Source organism: Ahaetulla prasina, chromosome 1, assembly GCF_028640845.1.
Source record: "Ahaetulla prasina isolate Xishuangbanna chromosome 1, ASM2864084v1, whole genome shotgun sequence".
Classification (NCBI taxonomy): Eukaryota; Metazoa; Chordata; class Lepidosauria; order Squamata; family Colubridae; genus Ahaetulla; species Ahaetulla prasina.
In genome coordinates this window covers 56,385,786-56,399,761 of record NC_080539.1, presented here as the reverse complement: position 1 = coordinate 56,399,761, position 13,976 = coordinate 56,385,786, and the positions used below count along the sequence as shown (strand labels likewise).

General features: G+C 34.5%; 1 protein-coding gene and 1 long non-coding RNA gene across 8 annotated transcripts in view; one reads left to right on the top strand and one right to left on the bottom strand.

Annotated features, from left to right (window-relative positions):
* Positions 1-13,285, bottom strand: part of ATF3 (activating transcription factor 3) — a 41,834-nt gene extending 28,549 nt beyond the window's left edge. For 4 of the 6 annotated variants that reach the window (XM_058165349.1, XM_058165347.1, XM_058165351.1 and 1 more), the window contains exon 1: positions 13,138-13,282. The gene's annotated coding sequence lies outside the window, so the exon portion shown is untranslated. Of the gene's footprint in view, positions 1-3,077; positions 3,415-13,137 lie in introns of those variants that run through there. The other 2 variants (XM_058165352.1, XM_058165350.1) reach the window with 2 other exon arrangements.
* The window catches only part of LOC131189279 (uncharacterized), a 54,008-nt gene continuing 50,747 nt past the window's right edge, over positions 10,716-13,976 (top strand). Inside the window, exon 1 of one of the 2 annotated variants that reach the window (XR_009152965.1) lies at positions 10,716-10,789. This is a non-coding gene — a long non-coding RNA (uncharacterized LOC131189279). Of the gene's footprint in view, positions 10,790-10,997; positions 11,036-13,976 lie in introns of those variants that run through there. The other variant, XR_009152966.1, reaches the window with a different exon arrangement.

Here is a 13,976-nt window from a genome sequence, read left to right as displayed (position 1 = left end):
CAAAACTGAATGCAATATTCCAAGTGTGGCCTTACTAACTAAATAACTAAATAACTAACTAAATAACAAAACTAGGTATGCACGCCCCTTACCTCTTCAACACCAATCACTACAGATCTCAAATGCAAATTGATAAATGCAAGAAGCATTGTTAACAAATTACCTGAATTTATCCTCTTGTTAAACAGTGGTGCATTTGATATCATATTTGTTTGTGAAACATGGCTGAACTCATCCCTTCCTGACTCCATTGTCTCAAACAAAGAATATCAAGTTTATCGATCAGATCGTGAAAACCGAAGAGGTGGTGGAGTGGCTATCTTTTACAAAAAGTCACTGAATCTAAAAAATATCCAAGTTGCACATAAACTTTCTCTTCCTGAAACTATTGTATGCGACCAATCCCTTAACACCACTCTTCAATTATTACTATGCTACAGAGCCCCTGACTACGACATTACTCATGCAAATATGTTAACCTCACTGCTAACATGGGCTACCTCTTGCCCATATCCTCTCATTTCCTGGGTCACCTAAATCTACCTCTCATTAACTGGATAACTAATGAATGTACAACTGATCCAATCCATACTACACTATACAACGCTGTTACAAACCTAGGTCTTGGACAACTTGTAACTAACAATACAAGAGTCAACAACTGCCTTGACCTCATCTTCTGCAACAACTCAAACTCAATTTATGGACTACAAATAAAAGAACCTTTTTCCAACAGTGACCACTGCATGATTGACTTTCGTCTCAATATACGTCCTTACTTAAATCGTCATAACAATAGTATTCCTAACTAAAACTTCAAAAAAGCCAACTATGACCTTATAAAAAACGATCTTTCATTTCTGGACTGGCAAAATCTGTTCTCAACCTGTATAACTGCTGAAGACCACTATAGAGTTTTCCTACTTGAAATCAATAGAGTCATTAAACTATATATACCATAAACAACCACCATGATCAGGAAAAGCAAACTACCCATATCAATAAAAAAGATTCAATCAAAAAAAAAACCCTCTGGAAAAGAAACAAAAAAGGCTATGTAGCAAATTTCAAAAACCGCTACGGAAATATATGCAACCAAATAAAAACTGAATGCACAAATTACCACACCAAGCAAGAATTTGTGCACCTTCTGTGCACAAATTCCAATCGTGCCTTTTATAATTTTGTCAACAATAAACTTAAAGACTCAAGATCCATCCCACCACTAAAAGATTCTAACAGCAAAGAATGCAATGACGAAACAGTTAAAGCAAACCTCTTCAACATTTTCTTTGGCTCAGTTTTTGTTAACAGCGATGACACATATCCGACATTCCCCAAATGTACCAGCAATGAGTATGATGACTTAATACATATAGATTTCACAGAAGATAATGTTGAAAAAGCTCTTCATAACTTGAAACCATCGCTTTCTATTGGACCTGATGGACTATGTGCCTACTTCTTAAAAAAACTTTCCACCAATATAGCAGAACCCCTAAGCATAATCTTTGATAAATGTTTCACTACCAGTTCCCTTCCCAAACTTTGGTCACTAGCCACAGTCATCCCAATCTTCAAAAAAGGAGACCCCAGCTTAGTTGAAAATTACAGATCAATCTCTCTGTGCTACGTCACCTGCAAAGTCATGGAATCAATCATCAACCAATCCATTACCTCACACTTAGAAACTAACAACCTACTCTCTAATAAACAATTTGGTTTCAGGAAAAAATTATCATGCAACTTACAACTTCTCCACTGTAAAAACATATGGACTACAAATCTTGATCAAGGCAAAACAATAGATGCAATCTACATAGACTTCTGCAAAGCTTTTGACTCAATAGTACACGATAAACTTCTCCTAAAACTAAAATCCTATGGCATATCAGGGCCCCTTCACAAATGGATATCTGCTTTTCTGTCTAACAGACAACAAGTGGTAACAATTGGCAATGCTCTATCAAATCCTGTTCCTGTCAAGAGTGGCGTTCCTCAAGGCAGCGTTCTTGGACCAATACTCTTCATACTATACATTAATGATCTTTGTGACCATATCTCAAGTAATTGTGTTCTCTTTGCTGACGATGTCAAACTATTTAACACCACAGACAATACATCTATCATTCAAAAAGACCTTGATCATCTAACCGCTTGGTCTAAAACTTGGCAACTCCAAATCTCAACCAGCAAATGCTCAGTCTTACATATTGGAAAAAAGAACCCAAACACTAAGTACATACTTGATGGACATTACCTTACAGAAGACCCCCATCCTGTTAAAGACCTTGGAGTTTTTATATCAAATGATCTAAGTGCCAAAGCCCACTGCAACTACATAGCAAAAAAGGCTCTTAAGAGTTGTAAACCTAATCTTGCGTAGCTTCTTTTCCAAAAACACTACACTACTAACCAGAGCATATAATAATTTGCTAGACCAATTCTAGAATACAGCTCGCCTGTCTGGAACACTCACCACATTTCTGACATCAATACAATTGAACGTGTCCAGAAATATTTTACAAGAAGAGTTCTCCATTCCTCTGAAAACAACAAAATACCTTATCCCACCAGACTTGAAATCCTAGGCTTAGAAAACTTGGAACTCCGTCGCCTTCGACAAGACCTAAGTTTAACTCATAGAATCATCTATTGTAATGTCCTTCTTGTTAAAGACTACTTCAGCTTTAATTGCAATAATACAAGAGCAACCAATAGATTTAAACTTAATGTTAACCGCTTTAATCTAGATTGCACAAAATATGACTTCTGTAACAGAATTATCAGTACTTGGAACACTTTACCTGACTCTGTGGTCTTTTCCCATAATCCTAAAAGCTTTAACCAAAAACTTTCTACTATTGACCTCATCCCATTCTTAAGAGGACCATAAGGGGCGTGCAGCCCAGAACTGTGTTGGCTTTTTTAGCAGCTGCTGCACACTGCTGGCTCATATCTAAATGGTTGTCCACTAGGACTCCCAAGATCCCTCTCACAGTTACTACTATTGAGCAAGGTACCACATATACGGTACCTGTGCATTTTGGTTTTTTTGCCTAAATGTAGAACCTTACTTTTTTCACTGTTGAATTTCCTTTTGTTAGATAGCGCCCAATGTTCAAGTCTGTCAAGATCTTTCTGTAACTTGAGTCTATCTTCTGGAGTGTTGGCTATTCCTGCCAGCTTGGTGTCATCTGCAAATTTGATGAGTTCCCCATCTATCCCTTTGTCCAAGTCATTGATGAAGATGTTGAAGAGTACTGGGCCTAAAACAGAGCCTTGGGGTACTCCACTGCATACTTCCCTCCATGTGGATGTCGTTCCATTGAGGACTACATGTTGAGTGAGGTTGGTCAGCCAGTTACGAATCCATCTGGTGGTGGTACTGTCTAACCCACATTATATAACCCATCATATATAACCCATCATATGCTAATCAGTGTGTTTATTATAATAGAATGTGAGGATGACTTTAGAATTGTAGTTAAGGTATCAGCAAATAGTAAAACCTTTTAATGCAGCCCTTAGAGCATTTATAATACAATGAATATATTAAGAATATTAGGGCTGTAATCCTATATCCAATTTGCCTAGAAATAAATTCATTGTACACAGGCATAAGGAGAATATGTTTCTCTGTGCTTTTTGCAGAATTAATTTTCAAAAATGAAAACTGCACATTTCTAAATAAGTTTCCATAGAAGTAAGAACTAAATGGCATAGGTTTTAACTTTCATGGAAAAAAGGAAATTCTGGTATACAATTGCTTGTGGAAGGCTCAGTGCAGTGAGAGATTAACATATAGGGGAAATGGTTTTTGAACTACTATTGTGGTACAGTGTAATATTACACAGTTAGGGTATGTAATAATGATTGATAGGTTTTTTTATGAAATGGTAAGTGATGGGTGGTTGCTATGCTTCAAAAAGATACTGTTCTTTCTCATTTTAGCAGATTTGTTGGATTTTTTAAGGAGAAAGGAAGAAAAGGGAAGTACTAGAAAAACAAAAGAGAATCAAAGCCGAATGAATAATTATACCGTGAAAGAAAATCAGCATCAAAAGCTTCCTTTCTATCTTATTCTTAATGCTGTAATAGCAAACATCAACACCAGCCATCCTCCCATGTTCTGCAGTGAATATTTTTAATAAAATTTTATTAAATAATTTTTAAAAAGAATATAAAAATTAACACCAACTAATAACATAAGAACAAGAAAAAAACAAGAAAGAAAACAGAGTGCAGAGAGTAAAAGAAAAATGATACAAAATAGCTTCCAGTCTTCTTTATATAATTGCAGTTATATAGGTACAATTATAAGCTTTTCTATGTGGTTACAATTTAACTATTTTTTCTGTAATCTATCGTGTCTAATCATCAAAACCATAAATCATAAATACATTTGTTTCTGTTTTCGCACAAAGAGTTGCAGTTGGCAATAAATGTAGCTACCATAATTCTCTTTTCTCTGATCAAAGAGATTAATTTAACCATCTCAGCAAGGTCCATCTACTTCACCAACCATCCCTCCATTGGGGATACAGTAATACTGAATCTTTCTATCTTTGTGCATACAATAATCTTGCTTCAGTTATTGTGTACAAAAATTCCATGATTTGTATCCAACTTCGTATATGTTCACCAAACATGATAAAATGTCCCTTCTAGTTATTCACTTTTTCAGTATAAATCTGAAGATAATGTATCTGGTAGTATATATTGATGTTACTTCATTTTATTAAAAAAATATTTTAAGTCTATAATGTAAATTTCAATTCTTTCCACATATTCTCCCATTGTTCCATCTGTATATTATAACCAAAAATTGTATTCTACTATCATATATTCTTTCACTTTTTTCTTTCAAATTTCAATAAACATTTATACATTTTAGCAATTACATATTCATCATTTGTACACAATTATTTTTCATAGCCTTACAATGTTCACAACCATATAGTCTTTCATCTATTTTAAATTAAATTTATTAATTATAAATAAGAGAATCATTGATAACTAAATCCTCTGCCACCAGTTCTTCTCTTGATTTTATTTTACACTCACCTTAACAAAATTCTAGTGCCTCTTGATAAATTAACCATTTGTGTTTGCCTATTCTTCACCTATAAAATGCTTCTTGTGTCGAGATACACAAAATTGTTTTGGGGCACAACTTGAGTTTGTATCCATGCTGTGTTCTCTAACAAGAGTTTTTAAAATGCACTTCAATTTTGAATTTATGCCACCAATATCCATGCCATCCAAATCTCAAATCATAGTATTCTAACTCCAAAAGCCTTCTATTTCTCAATAGCACCCACTCTTTCTTCCAAACCATCATCCAAAGGAACTAGCAAGCTGCTAAATACAAATTCAAATCAGGTGAGCCCAGTCCTCCTCTTTTCTTTGTCTCTTGGAATATCTTGTTATATTTAAATTGTGGTGTTTTTTCCCCTGCCATTCAACAGTGAATATTTCACTAGGTGATCTGATTCAGAATTTAAAGAACAATACGAAACAGTAAGGCAGTCCTCCCCCACAGTTAGTAACTAAGAAGGTGGAATGAACAAGAATGGATCTTTCATTTTTATTGCAATATCTCACTGATGTTTTGCATCACTTTGAAATTGGATCCAGGACCAGTGAAATCTGAGCCGGTTTATTACTGGTTCACTGGCTGCGCACTGCGCACGCGCATGCACAGTGCACACCACACCACTAAATGTGAGGTGCGCGTGCAGTGCACACCAAAAGGAGGCTTAGGGTAAGTAGAATAGCACCCGAAGGGGGGTGATCAGCTGTGGCGCACAATTTTTTTTTACTTTTAAAAGCATTTTTTAAACAACCTATTCTGCCAAATAGGTTGTAAAAAAATGCTTTTAAAAGTGAAAAGAAAGGCTCTGGTGATTGCACGGCTCAGCTGTGATCATCAGAGCCTCTTTTTTACCTCTTAAAAGCATTTTTTAAAAGAAGTGGCAAGCAGGTGGCCAGGCGATTGGGGGGGCATGGGCGGGGGGGGGTAGGGATTTTTGCTACCAGATCTCCGAACCAGCCACTGCCATTGGTCTGAACCAGGAGAATTTCACCCCTGTCCAGGATGCATTGGTTTCACACTATGGCCTTTCTTCAGGAGCTATTCTTTGAAATTATTGAAAGCTGGTAATTTCCTAGAATTGCTATAGCTCTACAGCCAGCCTCTTTTCCCATTAGCAACACCTGTAAATCTCCCCACCCCAACTTCAGTTTGCAGTTTCTGGAACTTGTTACTTCTTTGTATAGATTATATTCCTTTGTATGGAATATATCTGCCCTTTCCCCCCCAATGCAAGTGTGGCTGTTATTCCTTATTTGATCACCATTACCCATAAAATCTCATGCGCAAAATGTTTTTCTCCAAATGGCAGGTACATTTAATAATAAAAAATAATAATTCATAAAACTTGTATGTTGCCAGGCTCCCAACAAAATTCTTGGAACAGATTTACTCAGTCAAATTATGCAAATGTATTAATCAGCAATTCAGGTACATGAATATTAATCAATAACTCAGTACCATAAATTTTGTAAGTGCATTCAAAAATATCCTTGTTTTCATCAAGAAAGCCAAAATAAATAACCAAAACTGACAGGCAAAAAAGAAAGAAGAGTCCCAATTGCTGAAGCAATATGTAATCTTGGCCTTGGCAATTGTGGAAAACACCTGGTTGCAAAATTGCTGGTCATTCATTTTCACAGCTTTGAAATGCAATAGAGGATGGTGGGAAGATAATTAGGAAGCTATGGAGGGTTTAATGACTTTTGTTTACATTTCTTTAACATAGCTTCCAACCATTGTAATTTCTTATTTGATTTTCCAAACAAAATGCTTAAACATATGTATATTACAATGGATGGATGGATGGATGTATCTTAACATCAAATGTTATTTCTTTTGGTGTGAAAGGGGTAGGGTAATTGTAATCTGCTATTAGGTAGTGAGACAGAACACTTATTTACATTCCTCTATGCCTCAGGCTTTTTTTTGTTTCTTTTTTCTTTTTTCCCTTTTTTTCTTTTTCATTATAGAGTCAGTTTCATGTAGTCATTAAGATACCAGGATAGAAAGTAGGAGGCCTTGAGTCCAGTGATGGGTTGCCCCCCCGGTTCGGACTGGTTTGCAAGAACCAGTAATAAAACTGGTGGGACGCTTCGCCCACTGATCTGGACGTCATCATAGTGATCTGCACATGTGCAGAAGAGCGCAGGCATGCGGGCGGAATGCGAACCAGTAGTAAAGATAAGTAGAACCCACCTCTGCTTGAGTCCTATCTTAGACCCAAAGCCAGCTTGGTAACCTTTTGCCAAATACTCTCCCTCAATTCTCAGAAGAACACAATGGCAAATCACTTCTGAAAATAAATACTGACTCAAAGGCACACAAAAATAGATAAATAAAAATTTGTCAGCTTTAAGGAAAGATATGAGCACTGATTGGCTCAAAGTATTTTTTGTATTTCAAGGCCAAAAGAACCAAAGATGATTTAAGTCTTTAAAGTACCTGACAGAAATATAATTTAAACATCATGTTTGGAGAATGAAATTAAGGGTCTTTTTTTTTTTTCTAAAAAATGAAAGTATGTTTTGTGGATTGTAAAAAAGCTAGAAATTCTTCTTCCTTACTGCCATTTTAACCCACCCTGACAATGGATCTCAATGATGAGCATGATGATCATAATCAAAATTCTGCATCCCACTCTTCACATGTGTACTATCAATCAGAGAGTTCTGCCAAAAAAGAGAATTTTATCAGTAAATTTTTTCTCGTTTTCTCATCTTGGGCAAGTGATAAGGGGAACCTGTAATGCTGACGAACAGGACAAATTGCAGAGGTACACTCCTTAACATTGTGATCTGGCCACTTTAGCTGAGAACATTTCCATTACATTAAGAATTTGATGGAAATAATATCATTTAAAATATTCCATACAAACATTGAAAAGAAACAACACACACACACCCTTTAATATGTTTAGTCTCGAGTCAAATAACAATCCAGCTTGCTTTTGAAATGGAAGGAAAGTCAAGTAATTTAGACTGCAGTAAGCTACCAGTTCCTCAAACTGTAATCCTCCATATTTTCTAGAACTATGCTTCCAGAATTCCCAATTGAAGGAAAATATCAACAACGTATCTGAAACAAATTAAAATGGTACTACAGGTTTAACAGAAAAACATAGAATTTTGTTTTGCTATACCCAGTCCTTTTGACTTATTCACTCAGCATCCATTTCAACAAGTGATTTTAAGCAATATAATCCTATCCAAGTTTACAGTGCTTGAAAATAAATCTTTTCTCAATTAATAGAATATAATCCTTCCTAAAAATGCTTCGCATTGCTACATTAATTGCAATTTTTTTTCTAAAAAAAGTTGATCATAGTATGTCTGCTGTCTACTGTTACATGTATTTTTGACAGCTACCTTTATGCTGATACTATGATCAGTCATTTGTCTGTCATATCACTTGCTATTTGCATAACTCTTTTTAATTCTCCTTATATTCCGCTTGATTTAATTACATCCATGTAGTTTTATATTATGGTTTGCTCCACCTTTGAGCAATTTAGTGCAAATAAGAGACAGGATAAATTGTATTCAAACATTTTTCACATTAAGTTGTGTGCATATTTAAATTTATCTTACAATAATATGTAAAATAATGATCAAATATTGTTACATATTTGAAAAATGATGGCATGTTTTTTTTCTTTAGCTTTAACATGAAGATAAAACTAGCTGAAAAAAGAATCAAATGTATGCACTGCTTTAATATATCTACTGCATATGGAAACTGGTAGTTTTGATAAAGAAATGTAAAATAAGAAAAAAAGAAAAAGTGTTAGTCAAATGTGAACATTAGTTCTAAGCAATTTATACTATTCAGTCCTGTGACATTTGTGAGAAATGAATCAATGGCCTTGTCTCTTGTTAAAAAGAGCTAAATTATTTATATAAAAACTACAGATACCCATTCCTAAAGATATGTGTTTAGCTATTCCAATGCAATGGAAATAAAATGAATTATGAACCTTAAAATCTAGCCAAATTATTAAAGCATATAATAGAACGTGAACCAATTTTATATGAAGAGCTATTATGTCATCTTCAGTTGGCAGGTATCCATAGATTCAACAAAAAATTGCAGAAAAATATGAAATGTTCCATTTTGAAACAAATCAAAAGTCAGATATTTTTTCTTTACTTTCTTAGAAAAAATATCCAAGTCATGAAGGATTATTTATTGTCTATTAAAATGCCATTAAAAGATAGTAAGTTTTTAAATTCTCTGAAACTCTTCCTTTAACCCAGATATTGGGGGGTATTTTTTAACTTAAAATTTAATCACTCCGGTGATCTTTTGAGGGGAATTATTTCTGAAGAAGAGGGAAAAAATGGGAACTTGGGAACTGATAACACTATGAACAGCATGACAAACTTGATTTTCTTTAGAACGTATTCTATATCTACCAAGGAGCTAACTAATAGTCAATTAAAATATAATAAAAACTTAACAATGGAACAGAGAAGGAAAAAAAATCAAAACATCATTTCAATAAAACATTATAAAAAATAAACACAATGATTATAATTAAAAATAAAAGTGGTAAAATTTTAATATAGAATTAAATTCACACTAATCATAAAAGTATGAAAGTTAATTTTATAAAGTTATAAAATTTAAAGATTTTATATTTAAAAAGAATTCTGTTTTGACAATTTTCTTAAATGAAGATCCTGTTAGTGCAAAAGGCCAAATTAAGAACTAATATGTTAACAATCATAATAAAGATTGTAGAAAAGAACTGGCAAACGAGGTTTTTTTTTTCAAAATAGCTTCCACAAATTTAACACAAATTTCAGGTATTATCTGAAATTATAGATAAGAGTGTGTCACTTCTTCAAATGTGGTCAGTTAGTTACAGTTTAATTATTGTGACATTGTCACTTTTATGTGTAATTATATCAGAATAGACATTGATACAATTCTAAGATGCCGATCCAGGCCATATTGTAAAGAGAGTGAGGTGTTGAGGTTGTTAGGAATCAAAACAAAGAACTATTATATAAATTGTGTTTTCTTTAACTATTAGTATAGTACATACTATACTCGACAGAAAATCCGGAGTTTTAAGGAATTGGATAGGGAAAAGTGAGTTTTTATTTTACAAGCTCTAAGGAAAAATATCAGCAGTGCTGAGTAGCAAAAGTTTTTTTTTCTTTTACTTTATTTCATTTTATTATCTCCAGGGAAATTTGAAGTTTTAGAAAAACTACAACTCAGTTTGGTTAGAACCTGAAATGCTAACTAACTCTGAGACATTAGAAAAAGAAAGTAGACAAAAATCAATAAACAAAGGAATCCCTTGACTACACAAGTTCTCATTATCATTAGGAGAAAATAAAAGATGTTCCCTGATTCCTAGGGGACTGCCTGCACTCTAGGTTTCAGTGCTTTATATAAGTTTCAGACATGGATAGTTTTACATCAGGACTTCCATTCCTCAGCTGCTATCAGCAGCTGGTGATTACTTCAGCCAGCTGATATGCCCACTCTCCTATATACACATTCTCTCATTTTTGCATTACTCATAGTTTGAAGATCACTTTGACTGCTATAACATAATTATGTTAATGTCAAATGAGTCACTGAGAAACAGAAAGCTCTTGTGTATCAGACTTCAGTTCTAGGTCAGTTTCTGAATGCGGTGTATACTACTGCACCACAGAAGGATGGGGCCAATCAGAGGTAAGCAACAGAATTACTGGGTAGTGAGAGTCGTTAAATTACAAGCCTGGGTTAGAAGGAAAGCTGATTTTAATGCAATTCAGGCTCACTGGTTTATTATTTCACAGGCAAGCCAGCAGGCAGCTATTTCTAGTAAACAAGTAAGAACTATATGGAGGGAAAGTTTGGACACTTTTTTTTTCTTTTTGAGCACTCTAAGCACAAGGACGGAGGCAGAAGGAGAGGGAGAAGCTAACGTAGGATTAAGTATGTTTAAATCCACTAAAATCACTGAGGATGTGTCTAACCTTGGTTTGAATAATACAATAGTTAACTATCTAGATATCTGCAATAAATGTCACATATACTGTGCTTTCCTTTGTAAGTTGACTGAGAATAAAGCCTCACTTAGCACAATGGATTTATGGATTAGAAACATTATATAATGCATTCAAGTTTAAGTATTTATCTTGTGGTGGGCCAAGTATTTCCTCTCTTTTTCTAGGTTTCTAATTGTGTAAAACTGTTTTGTAACAAACAACAATGGGCTATGAGGAAATATCTATAGCTCTAGCAACCACTACAGCAAGGCTCTCTTGAATATTGCTCAAAAATGAGAAAACAAACAGCAGTAGTTTTAAAGCCAATGAAAAAAATGTCTAAAGACATCTGTCTACATACATATTGTATCTAAGTTTTTTCTACTTCCTTAATTTTCATGTATATGAATGTTGTCTTGAAACTGGATTGTATACTGTTGATTGTTATATTATGACATTTTATGATAGCAGGATTGGGGTGTGATTACTGTCACTGTGTTGTTACTTTTTTTTACTGCAGATGGTTCATTATTTAGCTACCGTCTGTTCTATAATTGGAGTAAGTTATTACAAGTTATAATGAAATTCGTGGCATCACAGTGGCTAAATAAATTCCTCTCTCTAAAGAAATTTCCCCATTTCCCACAAGGAAATATATTCATTTAAAACTGACCTGTTTGATAAGCAAAGCACCTTTTTATTTGAAGTACTCTATACTTTGAGTAAGATGGACTACTATGTAGACCTTATTTTGAGCCAGTTTATCTTGTACAATATTAATGTTGTCATGCTAAGGAGCTTTGCAGGATACTCAAGTGTTTCTTCTAGGCTTTGGGTTTAATGAGTGACTATTTCTACAATTAGTATGTATTCGATACTTTTCAGCAAGAATGCTAATATAAGTAACTTATTCTTTTACTTCTTTCTGCATCAAAATATCAGTCCCAATGATTTTGATTCACATGTGAGCCAATGTATGTAGCACAGTTTACCCCTGCTAAAGACATTGTTAAGAAATTATTTGCTCAAATGAACATAATACATATTTTTCCTAAATACAAAGACTTGCTGCCAGGACCCCAGTCAGAAGTGGGACTGCTATTAGTTTATTCAAATAGTTTTGATTCAACCACTAATATTCTCTGAGCAGATTACAAAGTAAAAGAATAAAACGACAATATAATCCAAGGAAAAAAGAAGAAAAACATCCATACTAAACATCCCAGTTTCGTATGATCACTTACAAAAAACAAAATTAATACCTACTCCTTAATTTGCTCATTGGCCTCAATGGGCTTTAGCAAAGTTAGTGGGATTTTACACAGGTTAGTTGTGGGAAGAGACAAAATATTCCAATTGATCAAAACAACTTTCAGGATTATGGTCTCATATCTGAGCTGTACTTTTCTTTGTACCGATAAACACATTTGATACAAATTTTATGGGGGGGTGGCATTCTTGAATGAGGAAAGTTTAGAAGTGTAACCGTGTTTATCTGTTTAAATAAGAACAGCAATTGTATCCTATAAAACGTTAGCAAAAGGTATGATTCCTGCTAAAATTCATATTTTTAAATCTGTTTTGTTTCACGTAAATAATCACCTTATTCTTTTTCTCTGAAATCAGGGACAATTAAAGAGTTTCACTTTTTATAACATACTTAGCCATATATTGAACAGTATCCTCTCACCCCTCTCTTGTACATAAAGCAATATAAAGCTCTTAATTCAACTTATCATCAGAAACACAATTCCAAGCAAAAACATTTTGAAGGCTGATGCAAAAGAATATTATACTTGGGGGGAAAAAAGGAACTGTACAGATTTCTTTGGTGACTATCGTTACAAATAATAAGCTGCTGTGAATATAGCTGAGGCAAATTTTACTGAATGGTCTTAACTTTCAGGGAAGAAAATAAAAAACATTGTTACAGCAATATGATCATTTCATTTGTTTGTATAGTTCTGAAAAAAGGGGAAATCTCTTTATAGGCATCCTCAAAAATTATCTGAGTATAATACCACAGGCATAACTAGGGTTTACATCTACCTGAGAGAATGGAAAGGTGAGCCATTCAGCTGTACTCGGAATGTGAGGCCATCATCCATCTCTTTGAAAACTCCATGTCTGACTGACTTTTCATCTCTCTTGCTGCCTTCTCCTTCTGCTCATTTATCTGGGACTTCTGTTAATAAGCTCAATCTCCTTTGCCCCCTACACCGCCCAATGAACCAACTGTTGTTACTAAACTGAGTGGAAATGCTAAGTCACATAATAGGTGACTAATAGGCACCCTATAATTCTTCACTAGCCATGATCTAAATATGAAGCAATAGCATCATCTCGACCTTAAAGTGAGTGAGGGGCTATATTTTAGAAAGGTGCCCCTTGTTCCAAAGATAGCCTACTAAAGGCAAGATCTGTAGCTTGAAACCCACTAGAGTTATAAATATTTCTCTGTGATTCTTTAGTGCTCTATTAAGTCATTTTCTGCTTTTTGGTATTTACTTCAAGTGGTTTATTTTTTGAAGAACAGAGACTTTTCAAAAGAGCATTTAAAAATTTACTGTATTTAAAAAATAAAAAGAACAGAATACGGAGTCGAATATTACATTGTAATGGGTTGATATAAAATTGGTTGAAAAGAATTGCTTATGAAGTATTGGTAGTCTTCAACGTACAACTTTACATTTAGTGCAGTGGTGGGTTGCTACCGGTTCGCCCAGTTCGCCCTGGCTCACGCGAGCCAGTAGCGGTGGTGGCAGGAGGCTCTGCCCACCCACTCGGATACTGCTGCACATGCCTTCTCTGTTGGAGCTCCGACACTCTGGAATGAACTTCCCCCTGGCTTACGCCAAGCGCCTGATCTTCGGACCTTTCGCCGTGAA